The sequence below is a fragment of the Pinus tabuliformis genome, chromosome 5_2 (genome assembly GCF_031772625.1).
Source record: "Pinus tabuliformis cultivar Carrire ecotype Pingquan chromosome 5_2, CPIR1, whole genome shotgun sequence".
Taxonomy (NCBI): Eukaryota; Viridiplantae; Streptophyta; class Pinopsida; order Pinales; family Pinaceae; genus Pinus; species Pinus tabuliformis.
In genome coordinates this window covers 894892988-894903764 of record NC_142306.1, presented here as the reverse complement: position 1 = coordinate 894903764, position 10777 = coordinate 894892988, and the positions used below count along the sequence as shown (strand labels likewise).

At 34.3% G+C, this 10777-nt stretch overlaps 1 pseudogene; it reads right to left on the bottom strand.

Annotated features, from left to right (window-relative positions):
* Positions 1-476: 476 nt before the first annotated feature.
* LOC149162184 (ubiquitin-conjugating enzyme E2 7 pseudogene) lies at positions 477-944 on the bottom strand (annotated as a pseudogene).
* Positions 945-10777: the final 9833 nt, after the last annotated feature.

Sequence of the window (10777 nt, the reverse complement as noted above, 5' to 3'; positions counted from 1 at the left end):
CAAAATTTGACAGGAGTAGAGGTGTCAGGGACAGAAAGACAACACCATACATAGTATTGACATCTAGTGAATTGGATCAACGTTAAATAATGTATGCAACAGTGGAATAATTGTGTGCAATAGAATAATTTTGTAGTGGAATAATTGTGTGCAGAGGAATAATTATATGTAGCGATCATATAATGGCAGCATTTCTATTGGATAAATTGTATTTGATTCCCTCAACGTTAATTACTTTGTAGCAACATTAATCATTTATTAGTTAGTTACATAAGAATTAAGTTTTTTTGGTTGGCGTTGGTATGGATATTATGCATTGCCGTTGGCATTCTTAATACAGGTAGATATCAAGTTATTATGGTGCGACTACTACAAATGTGTTCAAATATTATTCTTACATATGGATTATTGGTGCTATAATAACTTGCCATCATTCCAAAGAATGTAGTTCAAATTTCCAGGATAATTATTAAGTCTCATAACATTTCTTGTGATTTCCTAACAATGTGACTGACCACCTTCCTGAATTCATCTCCATGCTCCCATCCTTCCTTCGCTGCATCAATGTTGGAAGGTGACTCACAATTTGGATTAGAAATCATTGATATGATGGTCAAGAGAATGGTTTCAATCGTGTGGACAACATCCACCGTTCACTTGAAAATTCATAGCCATTTGGATCATCACCGGGTGGGTGAAGGATAGAAATGAAAACACGTCCATCTCGATAAACATTTGGATGCCACATTTCTGATATAAACGTGATTGTTGGTGGAATTTTTGGGTAGTTAGGTGGAAACGTCATGATCACATTATAATATCCACCTTCATAGATTGTATCCAAAGGTCACATTCCATTAAAAAACATTGGAGTCGTCTACAAGTATAGCTTAGAAACCATCCAATGGATACCTCGACAGTTCTTTCAGTTGTCTTTTCAATAGAAGATTTTCATGGAAATATCACATTCTTGACATCCAATGCTTTTGCGTCCTCTAAATCCTTGAATTCCATGAAATATTTCCTTTGTTCAGGGGAGCGATATCTATCTCCAGAAAAAACAGATGCGAAATCACTAAAATGTCACAGAGATAAGGCTGCTACTATGCATCGATGGCAGGGCGAGTATGCAGAGATTTGGGATGATTCAACTCTCTGAAAATCAAGGGAGTCTAGCCAGTTGTGTCTCTATGAACTAGGGTAGTCGACATGTGCGAGTTGATTGAATCACAATGGGGACTGAAAAATGAACGTAATGCGTGTATGCATGGACAGGGACTCGAGGCTACGTGGATGCGTGTGTATGCAAGCAAATTAATCTCATGGATGCATGTCAAATTAATCTATATGGATGCATGCCAAATTAATCTCATCTGATGCCATCTTTTTGAATCTCATTTGGTACCAGAAACGTGTCTGAATTAGCTTGTAGTTGCAGTAGTTGGAATCATCTTAATGATAGTGCTATGTATCATTGTGGTAGTTGGAATCAGCATAATGATAGTGCTATGTAACGTTAGCGTGATAGCTATGCCTCAAATTTTATAAGAGCAATGCTATTGTATATCGGTGGCGCAAAGAATATTATATTTAAGAAAGAAATATATTTGAATTGTTGTGAAGGTGATGTTTTAATGGTTACAAAGGAATGCAACTAAAACCATTGAAGTAAAACCATAAGTTGTGCGTACACCAATAGAATTACAAAAATCACAAGCCACATCTAAGCGAAAAATAATATTTTATGGTAACATGTGAGGACAATAATATGTTGCAACGATAATTTATTATATCAATACATGTGAATGTGATGAGACCATAAATTGTTGTTGCATAAGTTTATAATCACACCAACACATTATAGTAAGGGAGATGGTCTTCCACTATGATTTTGGAGTGTGATAGCATGATTAAAAGTAGGGATCACTGATGCATTGGCAAAATATAAGGGACACAATTCTCTTGCAGATCACAAGGACAGTGCTTTCTCGGATAACAAAATTGTGAATGCTAGGTGTCATTTTACCTTCTAAAGGGCCATGAAATGGAGGAGTTAATGTGACACATCTATTTTAACACAAATGCATGAAAGAGGAGAGGTGCATAAGGTCATTTTAAAAGAAAAAAAAATACATATCAAAGTTGTCGTGCTTTAATTTTGAGTTCTCACATTAAATGGTGCAATATCACAGCATAGGTCAAACATGGTAAAGTATGTGCCAAACATCACAATGAGAAAGACAGTAGCTACACAATCAAAAGTCTTGTCAATGAAGAGCTGAAGCAATATTTTCAACCTTGAGTTGTCTAAGTTGATGACGATATCACCTCTAGATTGATGTTACGCAAGGAAAGTTAAGGAATTGAGACCTATTTTGAATGAATATGGTCTTATTAGGTATCGTGTTATTGTTGAGGTTCAGTGGTTACTAAAGTTATCTAAAATTCCTGAAATCGGTGAAGTTTCAAACTTAAACAATGAAACCAAATTATATCTAGAAGATATTGTGAGGAAATTTAATATGCGGGATGCTCTTGAAGTCAAAAGGGTTGAGAATGTGTAAAATCATGATGTCAAGGTACTGGAATTTATCTATTTTTCTTGCACATATGAGGACATCAATTATTTAGCTCATTCTTTGATGTTGTGTGAGGCTCTAGTTCTAGTTATATTGTTTAGTATGAATCAGTTAATTGATACCATATGGAATTTAGCACACAAATATGCTCACATCCCAATGTTATCGCAGACACATGGGCAACGAGCTTCGCCAACTACATTGGGAAAGGAGATGGAAAACTTATGTTTTCTAAGCAGTGATGAAAAGTTGTTGAAGTAAGGGTGGAGAGATTGGTTTTAACATGGTGAGTAGCTATCAATTTTGTTGATGATATGAGTCCTAATGTTCTTGGATGAGTTGGGCTTGTATATGAGCATGTCCTAGGGGAAGTAAAGTATTTTTTTTCTTTTTCCCACTCATGTACATTTTTAATAAAAGGACATAATGATTATACTATCGCTCAAGTTAAGGACATTGTTAAAAACACACTTGAAAATAGATCTATTGTCTTGGGGACTGGAGATTTTTAAATTGCTACAAGCGAACATCTTAAACACAAATTCAATAAGATTGTTGAGGGGCCGTTTTGTCCGTACTCGAGACTAGAAGAAAATCTGAATTCTTGGGTTACATTAGGGGAGTTTTGAGGTATAAAATGGGCCTCCTAAGGAAAATATAAAATAATAGTGGAAATAATAAAATAATATTATATTACATCATCAAATTTTAGAGGGAAAAAATAAAAAACTATTTTTTCAACTCGTATTTTCAACTTATCTCCGTATGGGCTTACTCAAATTTCGAGAGACAACACTCGTTGGATGTAGGATTTGGTTCCTCATCCAAGGAGTACCCATGTTGCATACTTTCGATGGACCCTGCTACACAAAAGATGAGAAATACATGAAAAATTGTGGTTGCAATCATGTTGTTTCATGTATTTATGATTTTTCGTGTAGCAGGGTCCATCAAAAGTATGAAACATGGGTACTCCTTGGACGATGAATTAAATTTTGCATCTAATGAGTACTAGTGCTCGAAATTTGAGTAAAACCTTAGGGAGACACGTTGAAAATACGAGTTGAAAAGGTAGTTTTATTATTTTATTATTTTTACTTTTTTACTCCAAAAATCATGAAACACCCACCATGGTTGACATCGTCATCTTGAATCCTATTGGTTATTATAAAATTATTTTGGTTGTACGTTTTTCTTAGGAGGCCCATTTTAGACCTCAAAATTTCCCTAATGAATCATCATACATTTCTCATACATACTATGTTTTCCTTACAAAGTGTTCTCTCAACAGTATTCTTGCTTTCAGAGTGTTCTCACAACAATATTTTTCACTGCTCTTACAATGTTTATATGTTTATAGAGCGGCGTTCACTTTGGAGCAACATTCATTCAATATGCAGGAGCTCTAATAAGCCATCTATAGTAGCATTCCGTCAATGATGCAGAATAATACATTGCAAGTTTAAAACATTAAAGAAATGATGACAACTACACTAAGGACTCTTTTATAGGCTACATGACATCTATAACCCATTTCCATTGATGTTAAAAGGGGAGGTAAGCAGAGGTTATGAGAAACAAGAAAAAATAAGCAGAGGTTATAGGCAACAATGAGAAATATCTTCAGGACAAAAGGAGGAGGATGAATGAGTTGCCATCAATGCCAAAGGCAGAGATTGTTGGCAATATTGGCATTGATGTCAAGTTAAGCTAATTGATTAATGTTGATCATAAATGTTATTGATGTCACTAAGCACATTGGTGATCATTTATGTTGAACGGAAAGTGTACATAAATGTTGAATGCTCAATATAAAAGGTTGAAAGTGATGTGAAGTGCAGAGGTTGTGCTAATCAATGTGAAGGCTAAACATTGAGACAAAAGCTGAAATACATATATTTGTTTGAACAAAAAATGAAGATAATCCAAATCTTATTTCTCTCTTGTAATTATTACTGAATGAGTTGTTAGTTCAACTTTATTTTATATTACAAATAATTTTTAGGACTAAAAATGAAAAGACAAGCTTGTGAGTAGTTTTGGAAGTCCAAAAGACTATGCTTCATTTCATATTCCTCCAAAGAATACAAACATAGAAGAGGGCTTTCTTATAAGATATACAATGTGGAATCAAATAGGATGATATTCTTTTTAAGTGGAAGGAGTCTGCATTCGAGAATTAATGAGCAGTAGCAGAAGTGAAGAAGAGTGAAAAGAAGAAGAACTTCAATAGAAAACTTGACATCAGAATTGTATATGAGGTAACCATCATTTGTGACTTGATGTTGTGATTAAGAAATTTATGTTCTTTTCTATGTTTCACCTTGAAAAAGAACAGGTTGTAGCCTATTGAGGTAGGAGCCTCCTATGGGTTGTAGCCTATAGAAAACTTGTGGGAGTTGGAGCTTCCTTTGAGGTAGGAGCATCTTGTAGGTTGGAGCCTATGAAAATATGATGTAATAAGGAGTAGTCTCTTGCCTTCACATAAATTTTAGCCTAACGTTCATGGTTTTATCCCTTCGGGGTTTCGACTTATATCCAGTTTTTTCATGTGTTTAATTCTTGCGCATTGTGTGAATGCTTTGAATTCTTGTTAAACAAATCTTCAAACCTCTCTCCTTGAAATCTGCAAAATGAATTCAATAACTATTGAAAACAAACATAAATCATAAATTGCATAAGAAGAAGAATAAGTTGAGAAAAAACAAAGAATTTTAAAATACCAATTCACGCCCCCCTCCCCCTCCAAGTAATTCCCAATCCTAAATATCATAATATATTCATCGTTACTGGTATAAAAAAATATAATTTATTATAAAGAGTTATTTTTTAAAAGATTTTTTTGGGAGGTTCTTATGGTGCATTTCGCGCACAACATATGAAAATATTTGACAATTATAAAATATCAGTTGTTATGCCTTTTACTTTGTATACAATGCAAATTTATTATGAAGAATTATAGTGTTCCTATTATGCATATGAAGCATTGGACTTGTTAATTGTTCGTTGATGTTTGTTACACCTTATTTTATGCCATTTGACTTCAAGATTTTCATCAAAGTGGTGGGATTTTGTTGTTGATATATTTTGAGCATTGAACTGACTTGACATGATACATATTCTTAGATCCCTTTCTCTTCATGGCATTGGATTATTTTTTATGGAGGTCTTTGGTTGGGGAAGCCTAATTTTTTCTTGGTTAGATGATTGGGCTGGCAGGATTTATGGACTTCTCACATGTGCTTGCCTTGAATTTGATCACCCCTTGATCATGCTTTTGATTTTTTTGGAACATGTCATCTCATCATGATGTGGTTCTAATATATGTGTGTGTGTGTGTGATTATATTGGATATGATGCACATATTATTCTTAGATGATGATTCTAGTCCCCCAAGGGGATACACCTCTTCTAAGAACATAGAAGATCAAAAATAGATTGGAACAAGAACCCAACTCAACCATTGCAACAAAGAAATATTTTGGCACTCTATAATTCTATGAGGATAATACAACTCGTTCTCCCTTCTTGCTAAAATTATTACGAAGATGATGTTTCTTATTCCCCTTTTATTATTGCTTCAATTTAAGGAATTTGGATAGCTTGGCACCTTGAGATAATAGGTATCTTGTCCCCCTGAAGGGAATAATAGTATTTGTACAATTTCTGCCTCTTAATAAAGTGATATGGGTAGAAACTTGGCCCACAATGGTTAACACGATAGGAGTTTGTCCTCCTGAAAGGATATTGATCATTAAAGTATTCAACCTCTTGGAAGAAATCACCTTGTACAAATTAAACAACAAACCCTGTAGGTGTCCATTTTAAAAAAACGTTTGTGGATTTTAAACCCTTCTGGATCTGTACAAAGTTTGAGATATATCTATATGGTAATGAATCATGTATATGAAAAGGATTCCTAAATAAATGGTGAGTACACTAGATGGTACCCATATATCTCGGTAGATGGATTTATGTTTATATGCACATTAATGATCAATTGTTTGCAAGAAGAAATGGAAAGTTCGTGTGCGCAAGTAAAAGAGGAAGTCAAATAAAATTCAATGATGAAGCCCATAGTGAGGAAGTCCTAAGTCAAGACAATGAAAATCTAGTGGCATGCTTGTGATAATGGTTGTGGTAGCAATGATGATAATAAGAATGAAAGGTAATGATGTTGCAAAGTGAAAGTAAACGTTTGTGAGCGTCACGAAATAGACTCAAGAATATATTGTAATCTGTGTCACATGTTATGTTTGTAAGCAAGTCTATAGTGTCATTTGTTTGAGTTGATATAGTGTTCTCAGAGAACCTATGTGCCTAGCATCTCCATGAGTGGAGTTTGTAATAGTATGTACTTGAGTCAATCATGATCTAAATTTAATGAGAAACTATAAACCCGCATGTAGTTCATGGTAATATAAAAACCAACTTGTAGTGTAGGTTTGTGCTAAGCTAGAAAATACATGACAAAGGAAAGTTTGTGGTCAACTAGGAACCACTTAGTGTGAGGGTTTGTGGTCATCCAAAACCACTTAATGAGTTGTTCCCGGTAAGAAAAAACCACATGAGGATATGATGAAGAATTGAAACTTTGAGAGAGATGGAGAACATATGGACATGGATACCTATCGAGTATTTTTGTTCCTCAGTAGTTTGATGCAAGACAATAGGGAGCATTATTGAGGGTAAGCGTGAAAAACATAAAGCGGGGTCATGGGTAAGCTGAGAAAACCCATGATGATAAAGGTGGTATAGGGGAGTTAAAGGTACATGTACATGCATAAATATATGATGTTGTAATGAACGATGTGCATAAAGGACATCCTAGTGGACCAATGGTTGTAGTAGTTGGCTCATTGGGGCTTCACTTAATGAACTTATGACATATCACCTGAGTTTGTGGCATACTAAATAATACCCTTACTTTGACAACATATTGGAAAATACCTGTAAAAATCACAATATTTAACCCCTTACCAATATGAACCCAATACCCCTTCGCAATTTTAAAAACCCCTGCTTTCACTAGATATTGTAAGTATCCATTTTCTCATTAACCTTTTTTATACCGCTTTATATTTTTTATTAACTTTGAGTTTCATTTTTTTATACCTGCCAATATAAAAGCCCTTTACCCCCTATTATATGCTCATATATTATCTCATTTTTTCCTCAATATATATTGATCTAGGTGGATTTTTTTGGCCACCCACCTATCCCACTTGGACCCCACAACTGTCTCTTTCAATTTTTCAATTTGCTTAATTGTAGCACAATTTACTATTTTTAGCAGTTTTTCAGGTCGTGAACTTCCAGAGCCGTTTTGAGGCCTTAAACGGCGTTTTTTGGGAAAACCGGGAGAATCATGGGTCATCGACCAATGTTGATTTTCCCAAAGTTATAGTCCTCAGATAGATATTTTTAATGAGTTATTGTACACATCAAATGAAGTTCGTATGCCAAAGTTACGACCTCGGGAAGTTGATGTACCAATTTACCCAAACGAGGCCCACAGTTTGGCATTTCATCTTCTACGGTTAGGTTTTTGGATGTTTAGGGTTTTCCATTGTTTCTCAACAATAAATAGGCCTTCGATCCTCATTGTAACACAGTTCAGAGGCATCTAGCCGCCACATCCCTTCTTATAGATAAGCTACCATCGCCCTAGCTAGTTTATTTCCATTTATGTTTGTACACATATTTCTGTATTTTACAGTAATGAAATGAAGTCTTATTTCCGCTACATCTATGTATTTATGGTTATCTCTGTTATTTGTTGCGTTCCTGTTTAAATCTGGATCATATATCCCCCAATATGAACACACGTGGTATGGTATTGGTCCCAGAGTGAATCCCTCATGAGTTGGTTACTAATGCATTCTAGTGGATGGTTGTTTTTTTATAAGGAAATCAACATTTTGAGAACGTTTGTAAATACCAAGTTAGACCAAACATAAAATTTTCTAATTAGGATGTGCTTGTGTTGATAGTGGGTCATGTGTTGCAAAGGAGAACATATTGGTAAAGACCTAAGTTGATTGAGATTAAGATTAGTTGTTAAGGGGAACTGTTGAAGCAGATAACTCCTACCTATCTTACGTGTTCTTATAGTTTACCGGCAATGGAATAGTCTGCATGGGTCCCTTTTAAGAAGTCAAAACTAATTGGAATTTACCCTCCATAAGGAGATTTAAATGGAATCTCTTTTTCATTTAATTCTTGGGTACCTATGGGTTCGAAGCTCACGAATTTGATGGATAAGTAATAGCATCTAATTGAATGCCAACCTGCTTTCATTAATGTCATGTTATTTTCTTAAAAATGATTATCGTGGTTTACAGGCTAGTTGAAAGCAGATAGCTATTTTATGTTTTCTATGTATTTATATTCTACATGTTGAAGTTGATTGAAAATAACTCTAAATACCAATACATAAAACAAAACATTAAATATCAACCATTGGAGTCTTGGTCTGACTAATTTAGGCAACACTAGGTGACTGCCCGTTTGAATTTTTCCAAAGTTAACAAACCTATAGTATTCAAACTATGAAATAAGTAGTAGATGAGCCTATCAGAGATAAAATGTTGGTTATGTCAAAAATGATTTGCCACATGTGCTCATGAATCTCTATTGTTGCTTCATCTACCAATTAGTCAACATATAATGATAAATCATGGAAAGAAGGCATTGATGAGCCAATCATAGAGAATAATTTGTTACTTATAAAATGATTTTCCACCATACGATATATTCTAAGCTTGTGAATCTCCTATGTTGCACAAGTTTCTGGTACGTTGGTACTTCCGATATGCGGAAACGAGTATCCCGCACGACTAGAAGTATTGCCCAAATTTACACGAAACGTCAAGTTTGGAGCGGCAATAATATACTATATTAAAAATAAAAATAAAATAATTTATTTATTTATTTCCATCCAAAACTCGCAAATCAAATTCCATCTTGAAAAGAAACATGTAAAAGATTGAACTTTGAAACATTGCCAAAAAAAATCAAATATTAATCCATCAACAATTTCTCAATCAAATTCCTTCCAAGCAAAGAAACATGAAAAACTCCCAAACCGGAAAAAAAATTGTTATTACTCAATTATTAGGTGATTTCATGCAACGCTATATGTTAAGTCATTGGTTCAATTCTTTTCCCTTGATGTAACCTCACCAATATTATATATATTACATCTAATTATAATAGAGATAAGAAAAAATAAAATATATATTAATAGTAATTAAAAAAATTAAAACAATAGAGTTTAAATCCAATGTTATTTTAAAAAGAGTTTGTATAATAAAATTATAAATTTCCAAGTTAATATATATTTTATACTTAAATAAATATGAAAATTAAATTAAAAATTGTTTTTTTAATAATATTTATATTTCATAATTTCAACTATTCTGTTTTCTTTAGTATTTCATCTTTTGTCCATTCAGCGTGGGCAATAATGATGGTTTCTCCAATGGCCAACAATCTTCCTAAATTCTTTTATATCCATCTACGTATACGAGAAGAATGAATAGCTTTCCAATGACAAAGATCAGGATTGGCCAGATGCCTCATCTTCATTTGGATAGAAGGGCTTTCCATAAACAGGTTGTTTCTCTTAGTTCCAGACCCATATCCAAATCTAAACCCAGCGGCATACCCTTCCCTTCACACAGTTCCATCAGTTTAAGCAGCACCCAAGCTGGCAATGTCAAATACACCTACGTTTGCACTTATTCATTGTAGTGAAGCTCCCAAAACATCAAAAATCGGTTGCAGTGAAGCTCCCAAAAAGCTCCAAAGTACCCATTGAAGCTCCTAGCAGTTTTGGAGCATTTCCGATCAGCTCCCAAGCTCTCAGGAGCGGGGGAGCTTTGGGTACGTGCTCTCTAATGCCTGGGAGCAGTACCCGTGTAACTATGTGAATCTTTGATGATGCTTCATTTACCACTTAGCCAACAAATCATAATAAAACAATTAAAGAAGAAGTTGATGAGCCGATTATAGATAAGTATTTGTTATGTGGAAAATGATTTGCCACTAGTGGAGATCTGTTAAGCTCATAAATTTGTGGATGCCCCTTCATCTGCATATTAGTCAATTGATGGTTATGCTCTAACCTCATTCGTTGGCAACTTTTTGACTTAAGCATTTTCATGGAAATTACTTACTCCATTAAAAACTTCTCA